This window comes from Vidua chalybeata, chromosome 21, assembly GCF_026979565.1.
Source record: "Vidua chalybeata isolate OUT-0048 chromosome 21, bVidCha1 merged haplotype, whole genome shotgun sequence".
NCBI classification, from domain to species: Eukaryota; Metazoa; Chordata; class Aves; order Passeriformes; family Viduidae; genus Vidua; species Vidua chalybeata.
This window is the reverse complement of record NC_071550.1, coordinates 10,402,055-10,421,577: the sequence shown is the minus strand read 5'-3', so window position 1 is coordinate 10,421,577 and position 19,523 is coordinate 10,402,055. Positions and strand designations below refer to the sequence as shown.

The 19,523-nt window shown below is 49.0% G+C and overlaps 1 protein-coding gene across 5 annotated transcripts in view; it reads right to left on the bottom strand.

Annotated features, from left to right (window-relative positions):
* ZNF618 (zinc finger protein 618) overlaps positions 1-19,523 on the bottom strand; it is a 150,483-nt gene that overhangs the window by 85,123 nt on the left and 45,837 nt on the right. The gene's annotated exons all lie outside the window — the stretch shown is intronic.

Below are 19,523 nucleotides of genomic sequence, written 5' to 3'. Positions count from 1 at the left end.
ATAGCAGCTAAGCTGTCTTATATGATTACATTTTTTTATATTTTTTTTTTTTTCAGAATGAAGGGGGGAAGGAAAAAAATCCTATCTTTGGCTGGCTGTAGGGCAGTAAATCGAGAGTGCTGTGATTTATTGCTCAATTTTCCTGAGGGAAAAAGGCTTTCTTTCATGCTGAAATATTTCATAAATTTCCAGCCAGCATAAATTCTTAATTTAAAAGTTATGGAGGTCACATTTAGTGCACTGGTGCAATTCTGAAATCTTAAAGGAATAGCAACCAAAAAAATTGCAATTTGATTTTATTTTTTTTAATTCTTCATGTAAAATTTTCTTCAAAGGGATTGTCCAAGTTACACAAAGCAGAAACACAACCTGGCTTCTGAAGGGAGATGAAATCCACTGAAAATGGAGAGATAAAAATCTAATTCAATTACAAAAAGGTATTTTGTTATGATGATGATGATTGTTATTATTATTTTATTATTGTGAGCCACTTGAGGAATTTCTGTTTAAAAATTTCTGCTCTCCATTGCCTGGGAAAAGCCAGAAGGGAGGAGCTGACAATGTAATTGCTTCTGTTAGATCTCCAATCTTTTGTGAGCACTGATATGTTCATTTGTTATACAGCTGTTCAGCTACAGAAAGGATGTCAGAGCACCCATAATTCAAAGCAATCAATCAAAAATTAATGATTTGTCATACTTACACAATGGAAAAAAAAAAGGAAAAAAAAAAAGCTTTATGGGTTCCTGCAACTGGTAGATTGCTCAAACCTTTGGGGCATTTTCTAGAAGATTAGATCTGTGTGTACAAAGAAAAGGGGGAAAGGGGGAAAAAGGAGACTCAGTATAGAGCCAGGGCAGAAACCTTGTTGAGATGCTTGGCACCTCCCAATTCCTGCCTGTACAAAGGGTTTTGTGCACAGCCCAAGCTCACACAACCCAAGAGCCACATCTTCAGGGACCTTGTGAGGCTCCTGCCATGAGAATTCCACAGGAAAACCACCTGCTGAATCATGGAACCATGGAATATCCAGAGCTGGAAGGATATTCTGACCCATGAAGATGATGGAACCCAGCCCCTGGCCCTGCACAAACACCCCAACAATCCCCTGTGCTGGGAAGTTTCCTTATTTTGTAAGAAAAAATGAGGAAAAAAGGGAACCACAACAGGTAAGGGCTCTCATCTCACCGGTTTCACACAGCCAGGGTGCTCCTGGAGATGTTCCATTAGACAAAAACACCAAGCTAAGCCTGAACAAGATAAGATCAAGTGGCCTTAAATGTTTCTGGATGCTGAAATAAACAAATCCACAGAATCCCAGACTGGTTTGGGCTGGGAGGGACCTTAAAGCCCATCCCATCCCACCCCCTGCCATGGTCAAGGACACCTCCCACTGTCCCAGGCTGCTCCCAGCCCTGTCCAGCCTGGCCTTGGACACTGCCAGGGATCCAGGGGCAGCCACAGCTGCTCTGGGCACCCTGGGCCAGGGCCTGCCCACCCTCCCAATCTCCCATCCAGCCCTGCCCTCTGGCAGTGGGAGCCATTCCCTGTGTCCTGTCCCTCCATCCCTTGTCCCCAGTCCTCTCCAGCTCTCCTGGAGCCCCTTTAGGCCCTGCAAGGGGCTCTGAGGTCTCTGTGGAGCCCTCTCTTCTCCATGTGAACACCCTCAGCTCTCCCAGCCTGTTTCTTCAAAAATAAAATCAATTTAAACTAAACCATTCCATTTAAATTCTAAAAAGTGGCATTTGAGGACTAAAATAGCATGATAAAGTGGAAGGGTGAAAGGCTGGAAATCACTGTTTAACCAGAATTTGCCAAAACAGGTCAGAGCAGCCCCCAACAAAGTACCACCTTTGTGGAGGGGAACAGAAATCTCCTGTGCTCATTCAGAATCTCCTGCACTCCCAGTTACCCAAATAATTGATTTTGGTGATTTCCTAATTTCTAATTGAAAAAGGAGAGGAGCAGAATTTGCATCTGCTGATGAGCAGGGAGGCTGGATGTGGGGTGCTGGGACAGGCTGGAGAATGTCACATAATCTGCCCCATAAAATCATTTACAATTCAAAATGTTATTCCCTAAAGTTGCTTTTCTACATATTGGATGTGTTTTGGGTAGTTTTGTTTAACTAATGCTAATAAATATCTTTTAAATGAAAATGCACACAAGCAGAATGTGGTTTCAGGCCATATGCTCCTCAACTCAAGTTGCAAGCAAAAAGTAAATCGTGATAATTAAGAAATGTTTCAGTCAACATCTCCTAACAGGATAAAGTGTCAAAAAATAGGAGTCCAAGCAGATGTAAAACTGACCTGAGAAATCCATGTTTATCGAGAGGGCTGCACTATATTGGGAAAAAACCCAGCATTTTAACAGTTACAGCAAAACAAAAAAATAACTAAAAGCAATAAAAATGTGAAATGAGATTTCAGAAGATTTAAGCACAGGCCTTCTGCCTGATCACTTAAATTATGACTAGAAACAATTATTCAAATCGCTTGGATTTGCACCCATGCTCAGATCAGCTCCCATGGATGCAATGGGGGCACTGGGACACCCCCAAAGCACTGCCACAGCCTTCCCAGGGGGAAAAGGGATTAAATCCATGTATTTATTTATTTATTCAGACACAGCCACCCCTATGATTAGCCTCTGAACCCCATCCCAAAGGAAGAGGTCCCTAACTCTGCCTGTGGGTCGCAGGAGGAGCAGACCTTGCTCGCTCCAGCTCCCCTCCCACAGCACCTTCCCTCTGCAGAGGGAAAAGGCCAGAGTTGTTTGCTTACCTAAGGAAAAAAAAAGGAAAAAAAAACCCAAAACCCCTACCCTGCTTCCCCCAAACGCCTTCCCAGAGACACCTGAGTAATTTTTGTCCAAACACAAACCACACGTTCAGTTTTGGAAGGAGCCAACAGCACCCAGCATGGAAAATTTCATCCCAAATAATTAAAATTTGGCAAAGGGAGAAGCAACTGAAAACAGGTTTGACACAGGAACGTGCCATAAAAATAACTGCAGGCCTGCTACCTGTGCAGTGTAGGTTATTAACTTCAGAGCCACAGAAAATGCAGGAAGTGCTTTTTTTTTTTTTCCTTTTTTCTCTTCTTTAAACAAAGGGCAAGACACCAGCAGTTTCCTATTTAATTTTTATTAAATAGGAGGGGGAAAAACAGCAAAGCAGCTCCACATCACACCAAAACATCTGCAGAGCACAAGGACCCACAAATGTGCCCGTGCCCCTTTTTAATCTGGATTTTTGCTTCCTCCTGCCAGCACTGCAGGTGCTGAGGAACCCCAAGCCCCGGATTTCAAAAGAAGGAAACAACGCTGAGCCCACAGGTGATCCAAGCAGGGCTGTGCTCCACAGAACCATGGAATCCTTGAGTTTGGAAAAGCCCTCTGAGATCAGAGTCCAACTATTCCCCAGCACTGCCAAAGCCAGCACTGTCCCCACGTGCCACATCCACACTGGAACATTTCCAGGGATGGTGACTCCACCACTGCCCCGGGCAGCTGTTCCCATGCCTGACCACCGTTTTCAAGAGAAAATTCTTCCTAATATCAAGCCTACACCTTCCCTGGTGCAATTTAAGGCTGTTTCTTCTGGTTCCCAGAGCCAGGGTATCCCCTGCATGAAGGACAAAGATCTGCACTGCCTTAGGCTGCTGTGGCTCATCCCCTCTTCATCCTTTGCCTTTGCCAATCCATCAGGGCAGCCTCCAAAAGGGATGAATTTTCCACTCGGGAACAAGACAGTTCCTGGGGTTGGAGGAATGTGCTGCCTATTTCCTCAGCTGCAGCTTCCCCTCAAGAAACAATCAAAATAACAATAAATAAAAAAAAAAATCTGCAAGGAGGAAATGGGAGCTCTCCCTGAGGCATCTGCCCAGTCCCACATCTGAGTCAAGCTCTGGAGTGAGGGTTCCCCAACCCCCAAAATCCACTGTGGGGTCTGCAACGCCCCCCCCCACACCATTCCTGGCCATGGGGCAACACCCAGGGTGGGGATGCTGGTGGCAGCTTCAGTGTCAGAATTCCTTGGGAGCAGCCAGAGGAATCTCGCCCTTGTGCTCGGCTGCAGCCTTGTCCTGGGAAAAGCCAGTGCTGCTTCCCTGCTGCAACAGGGAGAGCCAGCCATGAACAGCAACATCTGAGAGTTCTGACCCCTCTGAGATGAGCCCATGCAGGGTTTGCTGCTTGAGGGCAGAAGAAGGCAATGGCAGAGACTCCTACGGCAGGCACAGAGGCTCTGCTGCCAGAGCCAGGGGACACCAGGGACAAGATGGTCCCAAACACCCAGGGACCATCCCTGTGTGACTGGTGCCCACACCTGGGCTCCAGCACAGCTCCAGGAAGGTCTCCAGTGCCAGAGGAAGGTGCTCATTACTCCTGGCCATACCCATCACTTAGGCCAAGCTTCAGGAAGAGGTGCTTTAATGCTGAGACTTCCAGGCAAGTCCATCCACAGGAAGCACCAAGGTGACTGTGACCTACAGGGATATGATCTGTCCCCAGCACCCTGGTGGTGACAGACAGAGCATCCCAGTGCTGGAGCCTGGGCACACAGGGAGCCCAGCACTTCCCACGTGGTGCCTCTGACATTTCATGTCTGAGGAGTGTCTGGGCAGACCAAAATCCAGGTTTGGATTGAGGTTACTGGGCATCCACCTCACCCCTATGAGCACCACATGCAAATAAACAGCTGAGATGGTGGCTGAGCCTAAAACAAATCAGAGCAGTTTCTGGATGGGAACACAGCATCAGCCCAGCTTGGCCAGGGCCCTGGCCACATCCTCTTCCTGCAGGTGGCCACCACCCCGAGAAGGACTCGTGTCCAGGCGGACCCAAAGCCAGGGAACGCCACAGAGCTCCGGCACTGCGGGATCAGCACTCGGGCAGGGCCCCCCAGCACCTTCCCCTGGAGCCCTGGGCTCCAGCCCCTGTCCAGCCACCCCAGGTGAAGGCAGGGCTGGCCCAGTCCCACCTGGACTGTGGAGTGCCCCTGCTCCAGTGCCATCCCAGTGTTAATTATCCCTGGGGATCATTAACAGCTGCCAATGCTCCTGAAGCCACAAGGTGCCCCCAATTACTAATTAATAAGAAACACTAATGACAAACCCAGTGAGGGGGTGGATCAGCCCAACGCAAAGGTCAGCTGTGAGCACAGGAGAAGCCAAGATGGGAATGATCCCCTCTGCTCTGGCTGAGACACTCCAGACTCAGCTGGGGGCCCTCGCTCTGCTGATTTCAATACTCTTTGTATTGGCAGGAGAATTGTTTTTATTTTAAATTTTTCTTTTTGTTTTGTTTTGCTTTTCTGGTTTTGTTTTGGGTTTAAATTTTTTGGGTTTTTTGTTTTGGTTTGGTTTTGGTTTTCGTTGGGTTTGTTTGGTCCTGCAAACAGGGTTCCCTCAGGCTTCTCCCCTGATTCTGGTCTGGGACAGAACAAGTTGCACTGTGGAGGTTAAAACTATAGGTAGGCAAACAATACTAATAAAAAAATCACAAAGTCTAGAAATTCTTCTCATTCAGTTTCACTGGATTTATTTCTTGTCTACTGTTTATTATCTTCCCATTTTATAACCTTCATTTCCTACCCTGGGTGTGCTGCCTGCATCCACCTCATTTCTGAGCTGCCTCTGGAACCCAGAATTAAAAGTTCTTCTGGAGAGTTTTAAACAGAAAAGGTCGCATTTCTGCTGGAAAAGGCACACTTGGGGGGAAACACCAAAATCAGCAAGGCAGGGAAGAATCCCACCGCGATGGCCCGGCCTGGGCGGGTGCTGAGCCCCAGGAAATGGCACAAGCCTGCCCCAAAGGACCCAGGTGTCCCTGTCACCCATTCCCACACTCCAGGTAGTCCCAGAAAGGTTTAAGGGCTGTCAGCAGTTGCCTCTGAGTCAAGGGAATATTCATATAAGTAATTTTATGAGCTTGTTGAAAGTACTGGAAGAATTTGTGCTTTGAATTTCAGTTTTTCTCCCCTGGCAGCTCAGGGAGAGTGAAGCAACACACGCCAGCAGAAGTAACCGAAGAAAGGGAACATTAAATAAATTTTAACCTAAAACTACAAATGTTTAAACCAGTATTAAAAAGCATAATACTTTTGTTTTTCCCTGAAACAGTCATGAAATTAAAATTATGACTAAATCAATGCAGCAAATTGGTCTGGATTTAAAGAGTTACTCCTTGATTATAAGCAACTGAAAAGTAATCAAAATATTTTTTCCATCTCCTGTTGCTCAGTGCTCTCCTTACTCTGTTCTTTATGAGAAAAATAATCAAATTGAGGGTGAAGAGGAGAAAAGGCATTACTGATTACTCTGAACTCTCAGATTATAAAAGCTGGAAAATAAGAGTGACCGGGCAAAACAACAGAACTATGTGCATTGAGCAGTTGTTTACAGATGGTATGAGTTTCCCAGCAAAAGAAACAGCTGGAAATATTTTTAAAGAATAAATGTATATGCAATGAAACCTTGGGGGGGAGGAAGGTATTGTTGTTTTTTACTTGGGGGAGAAAAAAGGGGCAAAGGAGCCATGAGATAGCATTTCAGAAATCCACACGTTTTTCCAGGCTTCCAATTTCACAGGAAACTCTCAGGAAATCAATTTTTTAAAAAATCCTGGGCACTTTTCCAAGTCGATAAAACTAACATATCTAGCGAGCTATGAATGCACACAGGGGCAAAAAAATTTAAATAGGACTTATTTATCCAGGGAATCCCTGTCTTGTTCAACACATTTTGTTTGGGAGTTTGGCATCTCCGGCCTCTGTCTCGGAACATCTGACAGGGCTGTGAGGGCTCCACTGCACACAGGGATTGCCAGGAACCTTCCCCTGGCAGCTCCAGCCTTTCCCAGCCCCAGGCTGGAGGGATGGGTGGGAAAGACCTGGAAGTTGGGTTTTGGGGGAGCCACATCCCAAGCAGAGCAGGCTGGGAGCACAGGTACAGGCTCTGCTGTCCTGGGATCATCCAGCTAAGAGCAGGGATTCTCCTCTTTCCTCCCACCCTCCTGAGACCCCACCTGGAGCACTGTGCCCACCTCTGGGGTCCCTGCCACAGGAAAGTCCTGAATCTGCAGCAGAGAGTCCAGAGGAGGCCATGGAGCTGCTCCAGGGGCTGGAGCCCTCTGCTCTGGAGCCAGGCTGGGAGAGCTGGGGGTGTTCACCTGGAGAGGAGAAGGCTCCAGGGAGAGCTCAGAGCCCCTGCCAGGGCCTGAAGGGGCTCCAGGAGAGCTGGAGAGGGACTGGGGACAAGGGATGGAGGGACAGGACACAGGGAATGGCTCACACTGCCAGAGGGCAGGGCTGGATGGGAGACTGGGAATTAGGAATTGTTCCCTGGGAGGGTGGGCAGGCCCTGGCACAGGGTGCCCAGAGCAGCTGTGGCTGGATGGTGGAAGGTGTCCGTGCAGGAGGTTGGAAGGAGGTGATCCCTAAGGTCCCTTCCAATCCAAAGCACTCTGGGATTCAATCATCCTCTCACCACAGCTCCGCTGAGGGGAGGCAGGCCGAGGAATCCCCAGTCCATGTACCCAGAGTGAGTCTGTGCAGCCCCACACGGGCAGCGCTGGAGGGGAGGTGGCAGCCCTGGAGCTCAGGGGCTTTGCCTGAGGTGCAGCCCAGCCAGGAGAGCCCTGGAGCTCTCACAGAGGGGTGGCCAAACCCCAGCACACAGGCAAGGAGGACACAACCCGGAGCAGCCATGCCCTCAGCAGCTGACACACCTGGGAGCAGGACAAGTTCTGACAGCAGCATGGCCCAGCAGAGCCAGGCCCAGCAGAGCCAGGCCCATCTGGACCTTGAGCTCCTGTAGAGGCTCCAATCCCTCTCCCTGAGCCTTGCAAAGGATCCTGAGAGAAAGCCAGCCCAGCCTGTGTGTAGAGGAAAATCCAAGGCACCTGCCCTCTGCCCATGGAACCTGAGTGCTGTTGGTGCTCCCGGCAGCACAGACACACGGATGGATCTCTGGGAAGAGAGCCAACACACAAGGAAAACTGCAACCCAGCCCCAGCTGGTGCCAAGCTCATGCTCAGAGGGAAGGCACTGGTGGGACATGCCCGTGGTGGATCTCAGAGCGACGAGGGGCTGCTGGGGAACCTCTTGGAAGAAGCTTTGATAAGGCTGAGACTCTGCCCTTCAAACCTGCAGAGGCTGTGGAGTGTCCCCCAGGGAGCTGCTCCAGCTCCCAGCTCAGCCATTTGGGTGGGAGTCAGTGGGAGTCATGGGACCCCTGGGCAGAACTGTACCTTTTTGAGGTTGGTTTTATCTCTTTTTTTGGTAAATTTTGAAGAACGCTTTAGGTCCCTCTGTAGCAAACAGCACTGCAGAGATGCAACGTGCTGCAAATGTTCAGCTTCAATCTGAGATAAGCAATGAAAATTTAAACACTTGAAAATTACAATTCAAGGCAGAAAATTTGATCTAGAATAGAAAAAGAAATGCATAATTTGATAAATATTGCGGTGAGAAGGTGTCAGAACAGCACCATGAGGAGGTCCAGCCTTGGCCTCCAAGGCCGGCACACAATTCCTCCTTCCAATGCTTGTGGGAAAGGCTTTGCATTTGCAAAACATAAATTTTATCTTTGTAAAATATAAATTTTATCCCATTAAAAAAAAAAAAATCCCACATAGCATTTATAGACAGGCTGTGAGGTTGAAATTAAAATGTTCTCCATTGGATGGGTAACTATGGGACTTCACCGTCTCTCCTAGTTTTGCATGATTGGTTTGTTTAAATAGCATGAAATGGTGGTAATTTTACTTTGGAAAGGAAAAAAAAAGTCAAACCACATCGGTCTAAAAGTAAGAAAGGGGGGAGGCACACAAAGCTGGGTAATTTCCTCAAACTTAAAAAAGAGCAGTAATTACAGGGGGCAAATTCAGAGTTTAGTCTGCCTGGCTCCCTCAAAAACAAAACAAAACAAAACAAAACAAAACAAAACAAAAAAAACAAACAAAAAAACAAACAAAAACAAAACAAGGAAAACCCAAAGGAAAAATAGTAAAAAGAGAAAAAAGAGAAGGAAGAGGAGGAAATGAAGTTGGAGAAAAAAGCAAGCTGAAAGTAGAATTCTTAGAAATTCTGCTTACAAAATAACTCCCATCAGCCAACCACAAATCCTAAAAATATCAGATCGACTTCCCAAGCAGATCTAAATCAACAAATAAACAAACAAACCTCCAAGATTTAAAAAAAGTTTTGAAAAAAAAAAAAAGAAATCTAAATAAAAACTACCAAAAACCCCAGTAAGGCCAAGCTGGTGTCCCCAAGGGAGGGTGGCTTTGCTGGCTTCCCAAGAACGATGGTGGTTTGGAAAGTAAAGAGGGAAAACGTTTCCTGCTCCATTTGAGCTGTGAAAGCTGCAGCATCATCTCCCCATGTCCAGACACCCCAAACACTGCCCCAGGGCAGAGGAATGGGACCCTCAGCCCTTCCCCAGAACCCTCCACCCAGACATGGCACTGGGAAGAGCAGGAGGTCACCAGGGACCATCGAACTGCACTTTCTCACTCCCAAGTCTCCACCTTTGAGCAACTGTTTGGGCTAAGGAAAGGGTTTTTCAAGCACTTTGTGGGGGACAAACATCAATGGGACCAACCACGGTGACCTTCCACTTTCCATCGTTCCTGGAGCTGAAACAAATGAGGGCACAGAGCTGATGGGAAATTATTTCCAGCCCAAAATGGAGCTGCAGTGAGATCATGGCATGGGTTGGTATCATTTCAGCTGCACCATTCACACAGTAGGGTAAGACACTGATTTTCAAAAACTGCAGGTGACACAGTCCCTGACATTTAAAATTTTCTGATTCATACAGGCAAAATACATCCTATATGTATTTTTAAAGCAAGAACTTCAAGATGTGCTCAAAATCTAAACGAAGCGCTTACAAGCCCCAGATTCTGTTTGACTCAAGCCTATGAAACTCAAATAGATATTCCTTATTTCCTGGGCAACAACAAAAAAAATTCAAATCAATCTATTTTTCTTCTGGCTCAGTCTGAAAAAGAATTTTTCAATTTTTCAGAGCTTCAAGAAAACCAAGAATATCAATTATTTGCACAGCCCTGCAGAGTGGACAGATTTGTCTTGGAAAACCTCCAATGTGATGCAAAAAAAAAAGCCTCCAGTGTGATGCAAAGAAAGGTGTAAATGTTCCTACAGGATCCCTTTTGGGGTTGAATTTTGCAGGCAGCAGCATGAGCCCTCTGCCCATCTGCGGGCCAGCAGCTGCTGCAAAACCTGAGGAAGAAAAGCCAGAAAGTGCAATTGGCTCCCCAGAATTCTGGTGCAACCCAGGGTCATGTCAAAGGATGAGAGAGAAATCCCCAAGCCCACCATTAATGCCCAATTCTCAAATGAAATCTGGGGTTAGGCAGCACAGGCTGGTGCTGCCAGAGCTGGACAGGGCTGGTTGGGTTTCCAAGCTGAGAAAGGAGCAAAGAACTCACGGATCTGTGACCCTCTGGATGAACAAACATCAGGCCAAGGGCTGTTTCCTCCTCCAGATGCCCCCAGAGAGCCTCTGGACACCAGCCTGCTCCAGTGCAGCAGCTGCAGCAGATGCTGGGCTGGCAAAAGATAAATGTGTGCCACATTCCACAGGCTCTTCCCAGAAAAGAAAAACTGATGCTCACCTACACTTCATTACAGACACCTTGGGTGCTTTATTTGCCACCCAGTTCATGGATAGCCTCAGCAGCCATGGATATTTTCTAGATGAATGTTTGTGCTCAAGGACCATGGTGTGTCACCGATTTTGGGACTGGCTGAGAGCACAGCATCTCTACTGAACTACTCAAACATCTGAGAAATTCACCTAAGAACTGTTTTCTGCACATAACACTCCAAGTGTGGATTCGATGTATGGGAAGCTGTGACAGTTCAAAGCATCTGTACAAAACAGGGGAATACTGGGGACTGTTTTCCAATCCCCAAATTCCATCCTGGGTAAGGGACCTCTGATTTGATGCACTTTGCCTCCACATGGCCCTAAACATAAAGGAGGGCACAGTATGTTCTAGAGTTTAGGGGAAATCCTCTGGAGGGAGCCTGGAGCAAAGCCCCAGGCCCAGGGAGGATGGGGAGCCTGGGAGAGCTGCACCATTGCAAACCCTCCAAAGGATCTGCTGTTGATGGAATGAAAACTGAACTGGGGTATCTCCAGCTCCTCACAAATGCCATACATCACCTCACCCACTGTGATACACCTCTGTGAGGTAGGCTGGAGCCAGGACAGCATTTAGAGCTGCTCTGAGGTCCTGGCAAAGCACCACAGTACTGGGCTTTGAGAGGGAAGAACCAGGAAACCCATAACCAGGCTCAGAGGGTTGCATGGGTCAGATTGCTCCAGCCTGTTTGGGCACAGGCTCAAGAGCCCAGCAGTGTTCCAAGGACAAGCTTTACCCTGCCAGGACACACTGAACACCTGCCAGGACTGTGTCTGAGCTGAGACTGGGGATAACTCAGGGTATGACACTGGAAACAGTCCCTGCTCTCCCTTCATGAGGCAGTATTGGCTGGGCAGTGCTGGCTCCATAGCTTGGCTTAGGGGACTTTTCCAAACAAAAGATTCCATGATTCTGTGGTGATTAGCAGACATGCAATGGATGCTGCTCAAACAAGAGCAACATTCTTCCGTCCGTCCATCCATCCATCCATCCATCCATCCATCCATCCATCCATCCATCATCCATCCATCCATCATCCATCCATCCCTCATCCATCCATCCATCATCCATCCATCATCATCCATCATCCATCATCCATCCATCCATCATCCATCCATAATCCATCCATCCATCCCTCATCCATCCATCATCCATCCATCATCCATCCATCATCCATCATCCATCCATCATCCATCCATCATCCATCCATCCATCATCCATCCATGATCCATCCATCATCCATCCATCCATCATCCATCCATCCATCATCCATCCGTAATCCATCCATCCATCCCTCATCCCTCATCCATCCATCATCCATCCCTCATCCCTCATCCATCCCTCATCCATCCATCATCCATCCGTAATCCATCCATCCATCCCTCATCCATCCATCCATCATCCATCCATCATCCATCCCTCATCCCTCATCCATCCCTCATCCATCCATCATCCATCCATCATCCATCCATCCATCCACCCATCCATCCATCCATCATCCATCCATCCATCCATCCATCCATCCATCCATCATCCATCCACCCATCCATCCATCCACCCATCATCCATCCATCCATCCATCATCCATCCATCATCCATCCACCCATCCATCCATCCACCCATCATCCATCCATCCATCCATCCATCATCCATCCATCATCCATCCACCCATCATCCATCCATCCATCCATCATCCATCCATCATCCATCATCCATCCATCCATCCATCCATCCATCATCCATCCATCATCCATCCATCATCCATCCATCATCCATCCCATCCATCCATCCATCCATCCATCCATCCATCCATCATCCATCCATCATCCATCCCTCATCCATCCATCCATCATCCATCCATCATCCATCCATCCATCATCCATCCATCCATCCATCCATCCATCCATCCATCCATCCATCCAATTCCTTCACTTCCTCATCTAGCAGTTATTCTACAGATAAAAGGCCAGTAGCCAATGAATCACTCGATTCTTCTGCCAGCTGAAACCCTCAAAGGCCATTCCTGAGCAGGACCATGATCAAGCCGGTGCTTCTCACCAGAGCCAGATGAGCTCTGTCACAGGAGACAGGAACCGCCAGCTTTGAGCCCCTTGTCCCAGGAGTCCCAAGCACAGGCCAGGCTGCTTGGAGGCTCCTCCACTGCAAGGGAATGAAGGACAGGGAAGATGAACACACAGCTCAGAACCCAAACACATCCTGGACTGATCCCCCAGCACTGTGGGCAGCAGGGCAGGGGGGATTGTGCCCCTGTGCCCTGGTGCTCAGGTGAGACGCCACCTGCAGAGCTGCTCCAGCCCTGGGCCCAGCAGAGGGAGGAGCTGGAGATGCTGGAGAGATCCAGAGGAGCTGCTGGGATCTGCTCTGGAGCCACACTGGGGGAGCTGGGGGTGCTCACCTGGAGAAGAGAAGGTCCCCCTGCTCTGGGGGGGACCTTATTATGGCTTTTCAGTACTTAATGGGGGTTTATAAGGAAAAATGGGGACAGAGGTTTTAGCAGTGCAGTAGTGATAGGACAAGAGGAGATGGTTTTAAACTAAAAGAGTGGAGATTTAGATTAGATATAAGGAAGATGTTTTTTACAATGTGGGTGGTAAAACACTGGCAGAGACTGTCCAGAGAAGCTATGGTTGACCCTGGATCCCTGGAAGTGTCCCAGGCCAGGTTGGACAGGGCTTGAAGCACCCTGGGACAGTGGAGGGTGTGCTTGCTCACTGCAGGGGGGTTGGAACGAGATGAGCTTTAAAGGTCCCTTGCAAAACCTATTCTATTCTATTCTATTCTATTCTATTCTATTCTATTCTATTCTATTCTATTCTATTCTATTCTATTCTGTTTTATTCTATTCTATTCCTATTCTGCAAAGGACAGCAGAGTCCACAGTTCTTTGGGCCCTCAGCCTTTCACCAGTTCACCTCAGAAAGTCAGGCTCCAGCCAAGTGCTTGGCTGTCCCAGCAAGATGCCAAAGCAGCTCCTTGGCTCCAAGCTCCGAGGGGCTTCACAAAACTTTGTGCCTTGCAGACAAATTTTTGTGGATGTTGCGTACTCTGCACAAAACCACAGCAGTTATCCAGCTCCACAGTAGTTTTCCAGCCCCACAGCAGTTACCCAGTGTCACAGCAGTTTTCCAGCTCCATAGCAGTTTTCCTGCTCTGCAGCAGTTCTCCTGCTCGCTGCCACGAGAGCGTAGTCACCCCTGGGCTCTTGGAGGAGCCTCCCAGCCGTGGCACAGCCCCACTGCAGTAATTCCCATCAGTGCTCCTTCCCAGCGCTCGCTCTCCTGCTCGCACGTGCGCGCAGCCTCACTGTTGGCCTCTGGTGAGTAATTGCAGAGGTAATAAAAAAGAGAAAACCCTATCAGGCCACAGCTACGCAGCCACTGGGCTGCAATATGGAGTGGACACACTCTGGAGCCTCCTGGGATGGCCCAAAATTTGTAAGGTTCAGAAAAAGGACATTCAGAATGTAAAACCCCACAGTGCCTGTGAGGCTCTTACATGTGACCTCCAGGCTTCCCCACAGCCTCTAATGGGCCAACTCTGCACTCTACACAAATTATCCCAAGTATCAAAAATATCTTTACAACAGAGCTTTTATTTCCATATATTTGAAGCTGCTTTCCCCTTTTGTTTCTTCTCTAAACCGGTTAAAATGAGCATTAAGGGATATAATTATGTTGTTAGCTTAATTGCCTACTTAAAGCAGAATCTACAGGGGTTTAATGCAAGATTTGAAAAGGTGGGGGGGGAGGAAATTGGGATATTAATGGATACAATTTTTAAAAGGAACCTCTTCTGGGGAAAAGTGAGTTTGGGGCATGGGACAGAGGGTGAGGGGGAAGGAGGTGGAATCAGACCCCATCAGTTTCTGCCATGAGGTTTTGTCAAAATGCAAAGTGCTGGCCCATTCCTTCTCCAGCAGTCTAATTTTGGAGAATTTGACCTAATTAATCATTAACCACCACCCACAAAAAAAGTATCCCTCCTTCAGTTTGAAACCTTAAAGCTATTCTTGGAGTGACATACTTAAGGCCAGGACAGGAGCTGGCATCTGGAACGTGCCCAACACTGAAGAACCAGTCCAGCTGGGAGAGCTCTTGCTCCCAAATCACCCAGGAGACAAACAACCACTTCCATAGGCAGAGGAGCACAGGATGGGAGAAAACAACTAGTGCCCAAGCCTTACTGTGGTAAGTGCTGTCTGGAAAAGCCATTGTGTCCATAGGGATGCTCATCATCCCTATGAGCCAACCCCATGCCACGGCTCCTGCACAGCCCTGCTTTTGGATCTGTGCAGAAACCACGACTTTTATGCCAAAAACGAGCACAGGGCAAAGCCTGCAGAGCAGAGCAGGGCAGAGCAGGGCACTCTCAGAGGCTGGAACACCCGCCCCATGTTGTCAGTGGTACCACCACTTCCCTGCTGTTCCCAATGGCACCGCACGGCTCTGGATGTGGAGAGACTGGAGGCATCCAGCCAAAGTCTGTTTGGTGCCCTAAATGCCTCCAATTTCTACAGCCTCTCCTGTATTCCCACAGAGTCACCGTGGCTGGTGCTGTCTCTGATGTCCCAGCAAGTGAGATGCTGCTCCTTGTGCACCTTTGGTCTCCTCTAACTAAACCCTGGAGACTGAACCTCAGCAGCAACAGGGCTTGTCAGAGGTTATTTCTGGGTTAACCCAGAATTAACTTGGTGCCACCTTCCTATCCCTGGTTCTGCTGCTCTGTATCGTGTACAGATCCAGCCAGAGCTACATCCCACATGTGGAACCTCCAGTTTGACTCACAAATTTGGTTTCTGCAGGTTTTTGATGACCTTCCCCCTGCCAAGTGTTCACCGCAGAGCTGGGGTGTACAGGGGACACAAAAGTTGGGGGAAACCCCCACCATCACCCCTTTCCAAAGTTTCACTGCCTGTATGACCCAGCAAGGGAAAACAGTCATGAAAATCCAATAAATACAGGTGGGAAACACCGTTCTGCTCCTGCAGAGATGGAGCAAAGCTTCACCCACAGCGTTTGTTCCAAAATACTCATGCAGCAAAACCCAACACCACCGAGGTCCCGTTCCTCCAGGAGGAGAAACAAAATGCTGATCACAAAAGAGATGCTTCCCATCCAAAACAAGAGCCCTCCTAGGGTCCTCTCCCTTATCTGCCTCCTAAAACCTGATTTAAATAAAATTTTAAATCGCTAAGAAATTTTTTCTGTATTTATTTTATTATACAAATATTAAATATGCAGTGTGCTATTTCAAATATATTATATATTGTATTATATAATATATAACACATATAATAAGAACATTTCTATTAAATACATGTATTTGAAATCTTTAAGAGAACTCATTCCTGTGATAAGCAGCTGTTTGCCTCCAGCCCTTTCGCCATCCCTGCACAAAGACCATTGTGGGAATTTTGGAGGCTGCTGGTGTTTGATGCGTCCACACAAGGGAGCATCTCACAATCCCAGATAAATTATTGGTGTACTTGAAAAAAAAGAGAATTAATGTATTTCAGGGTCTCCTTGGAAACATAGAGGAAACATGCATTGTTACAAGTTGGATGTTATTAGCAGGAATAGGTATAGCACAAATTAAGGACTTCAGAGGAGAAGCCACCTTGGATCGTTTGATTAATACAGTAAGTACTTCCTATACCAACATAAGTGGATTTCAAACAACTTGAACTCAACATAATTAGATAGATTAATAAAGCACCAGAATTAAGGCATTAGGTTGAAAGGAAAAATGTGAAAGAATCTGGAAATTAGCAGATAAAGTGAGAGAAAGTAAACAAGGGAAGGCATCAACCGACAGCTCATAAATCCCAAGGAGTCTGACGGACCATGGTCAGCACCATCAGATAATTCCAGGATTAAAAGCCCATTAAAATCAACACTGAAAAAATAACACTGTTGCAAAATCAGAAAGTCAGAAACCAAAAAAATTTGGGTGGCATGTACCCTGTGTGGCATGCCACCAGCCCTGAGATGCCACCAGCCCTGTGGTGCCACCAGCCCTGAGGTGCCACCAGCCCTGAGGTGCCACCAGCCTGCCCCATGCTGTGACCCTGAGGTGGTGAACACACATCACTCCTTCCATGGGACCCTAAATGTGTCCAGCATTCAATTTTATTTAGTTAAAAATTAAAATAAGGGAGGAAAAATAAAACATTTATAGCAGCCAGACTGACTTGGCTGGGCTCTGTCAGGTGCCCAATTTTTTTTTTACTTGGAATTTTTAGAAAATTGTCTAGAAGTTATTATTATTTTCTCTTTTGTTCCGGTTGGAGTTTTTCCCCCCTCCCATATTTGCACTTTCCTTGCTCCCTGGGTTTGGGCAGGGATGCTCAACACCTCAGCCAATACCTCCTGAGGCTCAGCTGAGCATTCACACCTCAGGTACTTCCCCAGGTGAATAACTCAGTGGGATCAGCGTGTTTTTCCTCAGTGCCACATCCCTGAAATATAAAAAGTTCTCCCTGTTTCCCACTTGACACCCAACCATGGTTTTCCTCCTTCCCTAAAGCAAAGAGCTCGGTGATGGTGCCAGCCCCAAACCCCTGGGACATTTAACCACATTTAGGAGGGAAGGACTCAAACCCACAACAATTCCTAAAGATCAGGAAAATGTAGGAAATCCCCTCTAAGGACTCAGAAAAGCTAGGTTCCTCCCCATCCCCATCAATTTTTGGGCTCACTGTGGGCAAACCCTCCTTCGTCTGAGCCCATTCAGCAGCCAGGCCAGTGAGAGTTTTGCTGTGGCTTCTCCAAACAAATTTCCCCCTTAGGCAAAAACCTGGCTTGGAAAATTTCAGTCCAAACACTTTAAAAAGTTTTGGCAGAGTTAGAAGGAGTCAGAGGCAAGGGCTGGTTGGGAGCTGGGCAATCCTCCACTGAGGCACAGGCCAAAATGAAAATAAATTTAAAAACCAGTAAAAAATAGGAAAAAAACCCATCTGAATGAGTCATTGTTCGTCAGAAGAGAGGAGGAATTGGGATTTTTTGTGTTTGTTTGGGAGGGGGTGGTGCAATGGAGATACTGAAGGAAGAAAGGTTGTTTTGTTTTGTTTCATTTTACAGCAATATCACAGGAAAAGTCTTGTTGGAAGATTAAGTTGTGCTATAAATGACGAGCAAAATGGCTGTCAGCTCCTGCTCCGAGGTGGGAACACACCAGGAGCTTTATTATCCACAAAAATAGAGCAGGGCCTCCCACCACAGCCAGGCCAGGGCTCTCTGCAGCCTCACCCGGCACGACCCCAGGGCTGGAGAGGGCACCCAGAGCTGGAAAGGGCACCCAGGGCTGGAGCAGGAAGCCAGGGCGGGAGAGGGCACACAGGGCTGGAGCAGGAACCCAGGGCTGGAACAGGAACCCAGGGCTGGAGAGGGCATCCAGGGCTGGAACAGGAACCCAGGGCTGGAACAGGAACCCAGAGCTGGAGCAGGAACCCAGAGCTGGAACAGGAACCCAGGGCTGGAGCAGGAACCCAGGGCTGGAACAGGAACCCAGGGCTGGAGAGGGCACCCAGGGCTGGAACAGGAACCCAGGGCTGGAGCAGGAACCCAGGGCTGGAGAGGGCACCCAGGGCTGGAACAGGAACCCAGGGCTGGAACAGGAACCCAGGGCTGGAGGAGGAACCCAGGGCTGGAGCAGGAACCCAGGGCTGGAGAGGGCACCCAGGGCTGGAACAGGAACCCAGGGCTGGAGAGGGCACCCAGGGCTGGAACAGGAACCCAGGGCTGGAACAGGAACCCAGGACTGGAACAGGAACCCAGGGCTGGAGCAGGAACCCAGGGCTGGAGCAGGAACCCAGGGCTGGAGCAGGAACCCAGGGCTGGAGAGGGCACCCAGGGCTGGAGAGGGCACCCAGAGCTGGAACAGGAACCCAGAGCTGGAACAGGAACCCAGGGCTGGAACAGGAACCCAGGGCTGGAGCAGGAACCCAGGGCTGGAACAGGAACCCAGGGCTGGAACAGGAACCCAGGGCTGGAGCGGGCACCCAGGGCTGGAGAGGGCACCCAGGGCTGGAACAGGAACCCAGAGCTGGAACAGGAACCCAGGGCTGGAGGAGGAACCCAGGGCTGGAACAGGAACCCAGGGCTGGAACAGGAACCCAGGGCTGGAGAGGGCACCCAGGGCTGGAACAGGAACCCAGGGCTGGAACAGGAACCCAGGGCTGGAACAGGAACCCAGAGCTGGAGCAGGAACCCAGGGCTGGAACAGGAACCCAGGGCTGGAACAGGAACCCAGAGCTGGAACAGGAACCCAGGGCTGGAGAGGGCACCCAGGGCTGGAGCAGGAACCCAGGGCTGGAACAGGAACCCAGGGCTGGAGAGGGCATCCAGGGCTGGAACAGGAACCCAGGGCTGGAACAGGAACCCAGAGCTGGAGCAGGAACCCAGGGCTGGAACAGGAACCCAGGGCTGGAGAGGGCATCCAGGGCTGGAACAGGAACCCAGGGCTGGAACAGGAACCCAGGGCTGGAACAGGAACCCAGGGCTGGAGCAGGAACCCAGGGCTGGAGCAGGAACCCAGAGCTGGAACAGGAACCCAGAGCTGGAGCAGGAACCCAGGGCTGGAACAGGAACCCAGGGCTGGAGAGGGCACCCAGGGCTGGAGCAGGAACCCAGGGCAGGAGCAGGAACCCAGGGCTGGGGAGGGCACCCAGGGCTGGAGAGGGCACCCAGGGCTGGAGCAGGAACCCAGGGCTGGAGCAGGAACCCAGGGCTGGGGAGGGCACCCAGGGCTGGAGAGGGCACCCAGCCCTGGAGCAGGAACCCAGCGCAGAGGGGGCACCCAGCACTGCAGCAGCACCCAGCCCT